Source organism: Saimiri boliviensis, chromosome 2 (assembly GCF_048565385.1).
Source record: "Saimiri boliviensis isolate mSaiBol1 chromosome 2, mSaiBol1.pri, whole genome shotgun sequence".
NCBI classification, from domain to species: Eukaryota; Metazoa; Chordata; class Mammalia; order Primates; family Cebidae; genus Saimiri; species Saimiri boliviensis.
In genome coordinates, this window is record NC_133450.1 from 174,938,424 (window position 1) to 174,950,849 (window position 12,426).

At 36.6% G+C, this 12,426-nt stretch overlaps 1 protein-coding gene across 1 annotated transcript in view; it reads left to right on the forward strand.

Moving 5' to 3' along the window:
• Positions 1-12,426, forward strand: part of MTAP (methylthioadenosine phosphorylase) — a 93,367-nt gene that overhangs the window by 55,168 nt on the left and 25,773 nt on the right. The window lies entirely within an intron of this gene.

The window sequence follows — 12,426 nt, forward strand, 5'->3', positions numbered from 1 at the left end:
TGTAAGAACTGTTTATATATTCTGGATACAAACTCTTTCAGATATATGTACTATGACTATTCTAAGTCTTTAGCTTGCCTTTTCATTTTCTTAATGGTGTCTTTGAAATAACAAGTTTTTCATTTTCATGAAGCCTAGTTTATCAGTGTTTTTATGGCTGGTGCTTTTTGTGTGTTCCAAGCAATCTTTGCCTGCTCATTGAAATACCTTTGTGCCTTTGTCAAAGTCAATTTACCAAGTATCTGTGGATCTGGATGATCTATTTATGTCATTGATCTATGTGTCTCTTATGCCAGTAACCCACTGTCTTGATTATTGTGGCTTTATAGTGTCTTGAAATTAAGTATTGTTAATCTCTGTAGTCTTTTTCAAGATTGTTTTGGCTATCAGGTTCTTTCCTTTTAAAGTTTATATTAAGCTTGTCAATTTTTCTTTAAGAAAATTTCCGGAATTGCTGTTGGGATTGCACTGAATTTTTAGGTCAATTTGGAAAGAATTGACAATACTGAATCTTTCAGTCCATGGACGTGGTATGTTTCTTCATTTATTTGGGTCTTTTAAAATTTATCTCAGCAATGTTTTGTAGTTTTAGAGAATAAGTCTTGTATATCTTTTGTTAAATGCATTCCAAAATATTTTGTGGTAATGTTATTGTAAATGGTACTTTAATTTTTAAGTGTATTGCTGGTATACAGAAATACTTTTTATTTTTATATATTGACTTTGTATTCTGTAATCTTATTAAACTCGCTTAGTTCAGTACTTGTTCTTACTTACATTTTATTGCAAGTGACTTAGGGATACCTTGTGTACACAATCATGTCACACATGAATAAGAACAGTTTACAGTTTACTTCTTCTTTCCAGTTTTTACATTTTGTTTCTTCTTGCCTTGTTGTATTGGCTAGGACCTTCAACCTAATGTTGAATAGACATGGTATGATGAGCCTTTATTCTTACCTTATTCTCAAAGCATCTAGTTTTTCACTATTAAAATATGTTATCTATAGGTTTTTTCCATTTCATGTTTTTATCAGATTGAAGATCCCTTTTATTCCTATTTTGCCAAGAGTGTCATGAATGATGTTGAATTTCACCAAATACTTTTTCCTGGATCTATTGAGAGAATCTTGATTTTTCTCTTTTATTTTGTTAATGTAGATTCTTTACTGATCTTGCATTTCTGGCATAAACCCTACTTAGTAATGAAATGTTATCCTTTTTATATGATGCTGGATTTGGTTTGCAAATATTTTGTTTGATTTTTACATCTATGCTCATGAGAAAAATTGGTCTGTGATTTTCCTTGTAAGTCTTGTCAGGTCTCGGGGCTTGTTTAATTTTGATACATTTATAAATATATACATTTTTAACATAAAAATAAACATCTTATTTTTTTTAAGACAATGACAGCTTGAATTGTTTATATACAGAATGTTAATCAAAAGATTGAAAAAGGCAGGGACAGAAAGTTACATTTGATACCTAAAAATACTTTGCAGATATAAGTGCATCTTGGAACTGTTTGTTACTTGGGAATGGCTAAGATTCTCAGTCTCGTAGAATATTCTAAATAAACCAAGATACATCAGTTCAAATAAGTAATGTGCAGTTGTCAAAAATAATATCTTTTATGCACCAGTATGGAACAATGTTCATGATAAAAGTGGAAATCAAAAATATATACAGTAAAATGAGTATAAGTTTGTGTTGATGTATAGATAGGATGTTTATGTTTCCAGAAAGCTTCTGGAAAGAAATTAATTGATAGCTTCTGAGGGATGCTTGAAGAGACTAAAACTGTTTACTACATACCTGTCTATAGTTGAACTTTTCACCATAGGCAACTGTTTCTTTAATTTATGTGGTTTAAGGAGTGGATACTAGAGAAGACCTAACTTCATAGCAGTTCATATAACATGATATAAAATATCTGATTCTTGGCATTAACTTTTGATAGGTTATGCTTGGGGCACTGTATCCAGTTCCGGGCACAATGCTCTCAGGAGGATGACTATCTAAAAAGCACCAAGAGAAGGGTGAGGGGACTGGGAAAACCATGCCAACATATGTAATAGTTAAACTGATTGAGTATATCTAACTATTTAAGAGAAAACTTAGAATGAGAACTTTATTTAAGGGCTGTCATTCTCTTACAGACATGTGCCTCCCTCACTATTCTGTAAGCTTTTGTAAAGACAGGAAGTTGTGGGTTTTTTTTTTAAACTCATCTGTTTAGGAGCCTCTTTTCCTTGTATTTAGCACAAGCTCAACAAATATTTGTATAAATAAAAATCAACTCTCAAACATCTCCCCATTTTCACTTTCAGCAGGTGACTTTAATTCCCTCTTCATGGACAGAACTGAAGCATCAACAGAACACTTTTAAGACCTCCCTCTGTTGCTCTCTCCCAAACTGTTTTCCCTCCTGTTACTGTTTGTGACAGTGCTTCTCAGACATGAGCATGCATCATCATCACCTGGAGGGCTTATTAAAACAGATTGCATGGCGCCACCTCCAAAGTTTCTGATTCAGGACATCTGGAGTGGGGCCTCATGATATGCATTTCTGACAAGTTCCAGATCAGGTGTCCCCAAACTTTTTACACAGGGGGCCAGTTCACTGTCCCTCAGACCGTTGGAGGGCCGCCACATACTGTGCTCCTCTCACTGACCACCAATGAAAGAGGTGCCCCTTCTTGAAGTGTGGCGGGGGCCAGATAAATGGCCTCAGGAGGCCGCATGTGGCCCTCGGGCCATAGTTTGGGGACGCCTGTTCCAGATGATGCTGGTCTACTTTGAGAATGACTGTCACAGGTGTTTGTCCCTAATCATTATGTTATGCACCAGACCCCATACCTCTCACCTAGTAAGGACATCACTCTAATGACTACCCCTTTCATTTTTCTTCTCATTGTTGAATCACTTATTTCACCACACAAATATGCTTTATTTCTCTCATTAAAATTATTGGCCCCAGTTCTATGTGCTGTCTCATTTTTAAGATTTTCATTGGCATAAAATCCCTTGAAGAGTTACTGATTTTCACGCCTCTAATTCCTCTTCTCCAGTCTTTCCTTAGTCCTCTTCATTTCAGATTTTGCCAGTGCCCCGCGATTATATTCAAGATCACCAATTTACTAAATCTGTCAGTTTTCAGACTTCCCATTTTGTTTTCTTGCAGCCGCGTTTGATACACTTGACCCCTTCCTCCTCTTTGAGAACCTTTCTTTACTTGGCTTCTAAGGATACCACACTCTTGATTTTCTTCCTTAATCAATGGTCGCTGCTGCTTAGTCTCCTTTGCTAGTTTCTTGTCTTCTCCCTGATCTTTTCATGCTGCCTGCCCCAGGGCTCAATCTTTGGACTTCACCATCTTCACTTGCCCCTTGGCAGTCACTCCTCAATTCCCCCTACATCTGCTTTTCCATCTCAGTCTTTGGCAGTTCTGTCCTTCTAGTTCCTGAGACTAAAAACTTGTCCTCCTTGACCCTTCTCTTCAAAACCCATGTTCAAACCAAGAAAAATATATTTACCATCCAAATATGTCAAGAAACTGACTATTCCTCACTACAGCTACTACTTCCAACCTAGTCTGAGCCACTCTCATCTCATCTGGATACTGCAATAACCTCCTAACACGTCCTGCTTCTACTTTTGCTCCCTAAAGCAAGCAACCCAGGAAGCAGAATGAGTTGCTTAAAATGCTACTTCACTCATTAAAATCCCACCCACATCTTTATGATAGCCTATGAATCCCATGGGATTTGCACTTGCCCTCCTATCTCTCTGACATCCTCTTGCTGCTGTCCTCTTGCTCATTCTGCTCCAGCCCTTTCCCTAGAACATACCAGGCCCCTCCTACCTTTAGCATTAGAGTATTTGGTTTGTGTTCCTTCTGCTTGGAAAACTCTTCCCCCCAGATGCTGGCCTCATGACAGCATCTCCTTCAAATCTTTGCTCCAAAATCACCTAAGTGGGTCAACCCCAAACATCCTGTTTTAACAGATGATAATTCCCCTCACACCGTGCCCAAAGTACTCCTAAGGACTCTTAACAGCACAACTTTTTTTCCCCTTCCATAGCTCTTCTCCCTACATACTCTAGTATTTGTATATATTTGTTTATTGTTTTGTGACTCCCCCAACACACACAATTCCTCCAAAATGTAGAACCTCTGTGAGAGCAGGAAACTTGTCATTCACTGAGATCCCAAATGACCAGACTAGTGCTTGGCATTTAGTAGGCTTCCACCCAATACTATCTTGAATCTACAACTTTCCAATACACATGGCTTGCAAATCCCTGCATGTTCTGGTTTACTCCAGCCTCTTTCTCACGTCCCACACCTCATGGCACTCTAGATCAGCGCTGTCTGATGGAAATATGTGAGCCAATATGTAATTTAAAAATTTCCAGCAGCCATATTTACAAAGTAAAAAACCGTTGAAATAAATTGTAATATATTTTACTTAATGTGATATACCCAAAATATGGAGATATGTAATATTTAAAAATTATGAAATTTTATATTCTACTTTAAATACTAAACCTTTGGAACTGGGTATTTTATACTAACAGTACATCTCAATTCAGAGGTTAATTTTTTCTTTTCTTTTTCTTTTTTTTTTTTTTTGAGACGGAATCTCACTCTGTATCCCAGACTGGAGTACAGTGGCATGATCTCAGCTCACTGCAACTGCCACTCCCCAGGTTCAAGCGATTCTCCTGCCTCAGCCTCCCAAGTAGGTGGGATTACAGGTGCCTGCCACCATACCCAGCTAATTTTTATATTTTTAGTAGGATGGGGTTTCCCCATGTTGGCCAGGCTGGTCTCAAACTTCTGACCTCAAGTGATCCACCAGTCTCCACCTTCCAAAGTGCTAGGATTACAGGCATCACCCACCGCACCTCACCGTGAGGCTAAGTTTTTATGAGAAATGTTCTGTGTTTAAACTGCATAAAATTTACTTTAAAAAAGTAGACTCACATACCTGAGTTGTTCCAGTTATATTCAAGTGGCTATCAACTTTTAAATTTAACTTCATTAAAACTAAATAAAATTAATTTTATTTGCTCAGTTGCAGTAGCTACATTGTAAGTGTTGAACAGCTACCCTTGGCTAGCGATGTATTAGCACAGCTCTTTGACTCCAGCTCCAAGCAGGCCAAGCTCCTCCTTGCCTCTGGTCTTTTGTAACCGTTGCCCCTCCATTTGGAAGACTGTCTTCTTTGCTCTACTATCATCCCTTTTTATCTGACTCATTGTCTGAATTAGCCCTTTCTCTGCACTTTCCAAACACACTGTTACATTACTAGTCACATTGCATTATAACAGTCTGATTCATTGTCTGATGGTTCAGGGATTATGTAATATATCTACCTTGTTTACTTTTGTGTCCCCAGACTCTTTGGACAGTAGCTGTCATTTAAGAGATACTATATGTATCTGTATGTACTCAAAAGTATTTGTTAAATTTATAAATCTATAAAACTTCTGCCTATAGAAGTTTTAGCCATACTTCTGTTTCAACTCAAATTGCTTCTTCCCAGGATTCTTGTCAGAGCAGTCCACAGCAAATATTTTCTCTTTTTTACTCGTATACCACCTGGAGCTCATATTACTCATAGGCCATTTGTAATACATGATTTTACTATGTAAAACTCTACCTTCCCAGATAGTCAAAACTGGAAGAGTAGGAATTCTGGAAAAGAAAATGACTTGCATATTAGATGTTCAATAAAAACTTGATGACTTATTAATTATATTGTCCGAGTGCAGTCTTAGGTCTGGTGGTTGTTTTTCCTGAGGTAATTCAGTGAAGCCAGCAAGAATTTTTTGTGTATTTTAACCACGATGTTAAAAGCTATCTGCTCTCTGCCAGATGCAATGGCTTACACCTGTAATCCCAGCACTGTGGGATGCCAAAGCCAGATCACTTGAGGTTAGGTGTTGACCAGCCTGGCCAACATGGTGAAACCTCATCTCTACTAAAAATACAAAAATTAACCAGGCATGATGGTAGACACCCTGTAATCCCAGCTACTCAGGAGGGTGAGCTCAGCAGGAGAATAGCTTGAACCCAGGAGATGGGAGGGGAGATTGTGGCACTGTACTCCAGCCTGGGCAGAAGAGCAAAACTCCGTCTCAAAAAAATAACAACCAAAAACTATCTGCTCTCAATCTTTTGATTGAATTGTAAAACCAATATTATTTTTTTTAAAGGAAAGCTACCTCCTGAACGACCTTATCTACCTATGTGTCTATGTAGTTGGCATTCATCAGATGTTGTTTATATCCCAAGCGTCATTGTTGTTCACTGTCTGTTTGGTTGGTACCCACGTCCGTCTGTCTACACATATACATTGTCACTCATCAGAGTTACATACAAACCTTACTCATTTTATTAACACTGATGGGCTCAATCCTAAGTAAGAACAAAGCTTATTTTTCCCTTTTGCATAGTATCTTCCAATAGTCAAGCTAAAAAAGAAAAAAGCAAACTGCATTATAAAAATGTGACACTATATAATCTGTTCTGTGTAGTGTAGAGCAAGCATTAATTACCCTTTTTTTCTGTAACAGATGGAGGAGAAAAGAGAGATAAGTGTAAACAATTACTATAGACAAATCGGATCTTCTCAACCTTTAATGCTTTATGACTAGTCCTAGTGATAAACTCCCTTGGTGGTGAATGTGAGTCTGGGGCATGGCCCTCTCTAACAGTTAGTTCATGCATGGTAAGGATCATGGTGTCCTGGCATGAGACAACAAAAGTACACATTTTACAAGGGAATGAATGTTTACAGATACATTCGTTTCTTAATGTTACTAGAGCCCACTTCCTACTCTCTCCTCTGTTCCTAATTCATGCCCCCTTATTACCTTAACAGATGTGGGAGTTAACCCGCATGTAATAAAGTTGTAAAAGTACCTAGGATGGAAGGAATTTGGAATTTTCAATATTGTGTTTTAAGTTGGAAAAAAATTACATAAAGTGTATTCTGTTGAATACATTGCTGGTATGAAACCCACTTGATCATGGTATATTATCTTTTTGATATGCTCTTCGATTTGGTTTGGGTTTTTGCATCTATGTACATCAGGGATGTTGGTCTGTTGTTATTTTGTTATGGTCTTTTCTGGTTTTTGGAACTCTGTTGTCTTGACAGTTATTTACTTTGTTTCTTATTGTATAGTTTGTCTTCTTGAGACTGTAGGCTTTTATAAATTGTGAACTAATTTAGATGCCACTTTTGAGGACCTGGCACATGATTTGCACTTAATGAGCAGCTGCTATGGTCTGAATATCTGTGTCCTCTTAAATCCATATATTGAATTCTAATCTCCAGTGCAATAATATCAAGAGGTGGAGCCTTTGGAGGTGATTAGGTCATGATAGATTTTCCTTCATGAATGAGATTAGTTTCTCTATAAATAAGGCCTTTTTCCCCCTCTGCCATGTGAGAACTCGCGTAGAAGGTGCTATCTATGGAGTCGAATGGGCCCTCTTTAGATACTGAATCTTCTGGTGCCTTGACCTTGGACTTCACCCTCCAGAACTGTGAGAAACAACTTTCTAGTATTTATTTTATAAGTCACTCAGTCTAAGATACTTTGTTATTGCCACCCAAACGGACTAAGACATCAGCCACTAAAAAGTGTTCATTTTTACCTCAATCAGCAATTTAAAAGGAACAGCCACGGAAGTTTAACACCAGTCGTACTAACTGGATCCTAAGGAAGTTATTTTTGGAAAAGTACAAATATCAACATGAAAATGTTTCAGAATTCAGCATATAACTGAAAAAGAGACATGTTCTTAGTTTAATAAGCATTTTGCTGCAGAGTACTTTTTTTCAGAATAAAAAATAACATTTGATGATTTCATTTAGGGAAGATTATCAGGAAATAGTGTTGTCAACTATGCCCTCAGTTTTATAGATGATTCAGTCTTGAAAACTTGACACATCGGAATGTGATGATGTGTTCATTAGCTGCTCTCTTTGACCTTCACTTCAGTTTACAAATTCCCACCCTTTAGGAATCAAGATTACAAGGCTAAGGCAGTAAATAATAAGAAAGTCAATGTCAAATATATACAGAAATACAAAGAGCAATATAATGAGCCCCTGTCTGCCACTGGGCTTCAAGAATTGCCTCATAGATAATCTGTTTATTCTATAATCCCACCGAGTATTCACCTCTGATGTTACTTTAAAGCATTTCTCATGTATAATGTCATCTATGAATATTTCCATGATACTTCTAAAGGATAAATATTTTTAAGATAACCACAATACCACTAGCACACATAAAAATATGAATAAAAATTCCTTAATGTCAGAAAATATTTAGTGAATATTCAAAATTTATAAATGCTGTTTTTTAGATATTGTTTATTTAAATTAGGATCCAAGTAAAGTCCATACAGTGCAGTTGATTAATGCATATTTTGTGTTTCTTTTATTCTAGGCCATCTCTTTTCTCACACCTTCTAACTCCCCTCCCCCTCTGCCACTCTAGTTCACTTATTGAAGAAACCCAGTTTTTTTGTCCTGGAGAGCTTCCTAAAGTCCAGATTCTTTTAACAGCATCCCAAAGTGCAAGTGTAATTCAAAATCTTCTATATTTCCTCTAAGTTTATGCATTGAATCTAGTCAAATTCTTTTTTTTCCTCTTCAAGGCTGCTTTAGAGGATATAATGTGTTTTCCATCAGTAGGCAAATAATGTCTCCTCTCTTTGATGTTAGCGGCCATTAACTTTCAATGCCTCTGTCCTTTTTAATATGAGTTGCAAAAAAAATAGTATTCTAAGTCAACGTTACCTCCATTTAAACACATAAAATGTAAGATGACAGCCTTCATGTTTTAAGATTTAAAACATCTAAATATACACAAATTATAAAATTTAACACGTTCAGTGAAAAGCTTAGTAAACAAAGAATCAAAATTCATTAGTATTTAAGAACAGATCACATATATGTCATATCATAGACATATCACAGACATGAAATATGCAGGACATAATTAGGAACAAAGCCATAGGAAGGGAAAACATAAGATTCTATCTTAAATACTAGACAAATTTTTAAAAACTAAATAGCACTGAAAATGTAAAATATCAATAAAATGAGAAAGAAGGTTAATCTGAACATTAAAGTTGAAAAAATTGGAGAGCTGGATAACAAACTAAAGAAATAACCTGAGGTGGACAGAGAAGAAGATGGTAAATATAAGGAGCCGAACACATAAAAAGTGTAGCAGAAGTTCTGACATAAATCTTATTAAAGATAATACATGTCCCAAAAAGAGGAAATGAAACATGTGTTTCTGAATTTCAGCAGGATAATGTGATGAACGCTGGAGTTAGTTCCCAAAAAGACTAGTGAAAATTATTTTAAAACAACCATTCAAAGTCTCTGGGAATGGTCCAGGGACATTAACAGCAAGTTAAGAAACATTCAAGAACATTTACTAAAATTTGGTAAGAACAGTGAGAATCTGCAGTATTTTGAACTATCTGCATCCTCCTTTCTCACTTCCAACTCGGCAAGATGGACTCTTTCAGACTGGTGCAGCCAAGAACACAAGCTCCATCTCTCTCAGCTCCAGTTGAGGGGCTATCAGTCCAGAAGGGACAGGATGTATTTCTCATCCCACCTCCACCTGTTGTTGAGGCTACACTGCAGGCAAGTGCAAGTGAAATCATGGCTCTTTCCTTATGCCCAGGTACCATTTATGTGGAGAGAGGGATCTACTTTGCATGTGCTGCCACTGAAAGCACTGAGCCCCAGTAACCTTTGGTTTCAGCTTGTAAGGCATTAATTCCATGCGAGGATAAGCAAGCCAAAAACAACAGCAACAACAAAAATTCTGAACTTAAACTCTTCCCTACCCCACACCCCACTGAGCACTCAGTTCCAAGACAAGACTGGGAGTGTCACTTAGAGTGAAGCATGTCATTGTTCCCGCTCCCAGTTTCAAAACCACAGCAGAGATCTCGCCTGGAAGGAGATAAAAGCCACAAATCAGAGAGCTCTTCATCTTTTCCAAATTCAACTGACTCCATTTGCAACACAGTATGTACTCTCAATGAGGTAGTTTTATTGTTGGAAGTGACAAAGCAATCATCTAGCAATTAGAGGAGCTTAACAACTAGATGTGGATAGGGGAAAAGATAGCCAAAAAGAACCCTGCCAAAACCACTGTTCAAAGCTGACTTCTCAGCAGAACAGTGTAGCCCAGGAAGCAGTGTGAATCTATTCAAAATGCTAAAAGGAGGAAACAACCAATCCAATACTTAGCAAACGTATGTTTCAAAAGTAAAAGAAAATTGGAAGTATTCCCAGATAAACATAAACAGATAATTTGTTACTAACAGACAGACCCTCCTTAAAAGAAATTCTGAAAGCAGTTCTTTAGGTTGAAAGTAAGTGACCCTGATGGCAATTCAGTTCCACACACACACACACAAAAAACAAAGTGCACTGGTAATGGTACTTATATTAAAAGACAGTATAAATGAATATTTTTTCTCGTTAGCCAAGTTAGAAGGCACCTATATAAAAGAAGATGTATATAATGTATTGCTGGGCTTTTAACATATATAAATGAAATACATTTTGCTGATAACAGCACAAAGGAGGTAGATGGGAGTAAGGTTGTATTGAGCTAAGAAAATTACTCCAAGCTAACACATATTGACAAGAACAATTGAAGAGAAACAGAAATAGTAAATGAATTTAATATAACAAAATCTATAAATACACACTTGTTCTCTCAGCAACCTTAATATTAAATTATATAAAGTAATATAGCAGTGTATTTTGGATTTGTAACATTTAAAATTTAATATGTATAACAACACAAAACGAGAAAAGAAATAGAGCTACACAAGAGTAGTGTTTCTAAATCTCACAAGAATTAATATAAATCTGAAGCTGATTCTGATAAGTTCTAATGTGTATAGTAAGCCCTAGAGCAACCATTCAGGAAACTTATACACACACATATATATATTTAAAGAAATTGAAATGCTACTTAGATAATATTGATTACTGCAAAACAAAGCAGTAAAGGAAGAAAAGAACAAAAACAAGATACATGGAAAATAAAGTAAAAATTAAATTTAAGTAATAACATTAAATATGACCAGATGAAACAATCAAAAGGCATTGTGTGTCAGACTGGATTAAAAAAAAAAAAAAAGATCCAGCTATATGTAGTATACGGGAGACACTTTATTTAGATTCTAAATACAAAAAGATTTAAAGTAAAGGAATCAAGTGCAGTGGCTCACACCTGTAATCTCAGCACTTTGGTAGGCTGAGGTGGGAGGATCATTTGAAACCAAGAGTTTGAGACCCATCTGATCAACATAGTGGGACCCCCATCTCTACAAAAAGATTCTAAAAATTAGCCAGGTGTGGTGTGGCGCACACCTGTAGTCCTAACTACTTGGTAGAGTGAGATAGGAGAATTGCTTGAGTTCATGAGTTTGAACTTTCAGTGGGCTAGGATCACACTAATGCATTTCAGCCTGGGTGACAGAATGAGACCCTGTATCTTTTTTTAAAAAAAGGAAAGATACCATGCAACCAGTAACCAAAAGAAAGAGAGTGATGATACTAGTGTCAGGAAAAATGAAAAATCTTAAAATGTTGCTGGATACAAAGAGGAACACTGTATAATGATCAAAGGGTCAGTCCATGAGGAAGATAGAACAGTTACAAACATGTATACACATAATTGCAAGCCATTACAATACATGAAGTAAAACTGGGATAACTGAAAGGAGAAATATGTAAGTCAACAATAATAGTTACAGATTTTTTTTTTTTTAACTTTTAGGTTCTGGGTACACAGGTTTGTTATATAGGTAAACCCATGTCACACAGTTTCATCACCCAGGTACTAAGCCTAGTACCCAATGGTTATTTTCTCTGCTCCTCACCCACTCCCACCCTCCACCCTCAAGTAAGCCCCAGTGTCTGTTGTGTCTTTGTGTCTGTTAGTTCTTATCATCTAGCTCCCACTTATAAGTGAGAACATGTGGTATTTGATTTTCTGTTTTTGTGTTACTTTACTAAGGATAATGGCATCTAGCTCCATCTATGTTCCCACAAAAGACATGGTCTCATTCTTTTTAATAGCTGCATAGTATTCCGTGGTACATATGTACTATATTTTCTTTGTCCATTCTATCATTAGTGGGCATTTAGGTTGATTCCATGTCTTTGCTGTTGTGAATAGCGCTGCATGAGTCTTTATGGTAGATTGATGCATGTTCCGCTGAATATATACCTAGTAATGAGATTGCTCAGTCAAATGGTAATTCAGATCTTAGCTCTTTGAGGAATTGCCACACTGCTTCCTACAATGGTTAAATTAATTTATACTCCCACCAGTGTATCAGTGTTACCT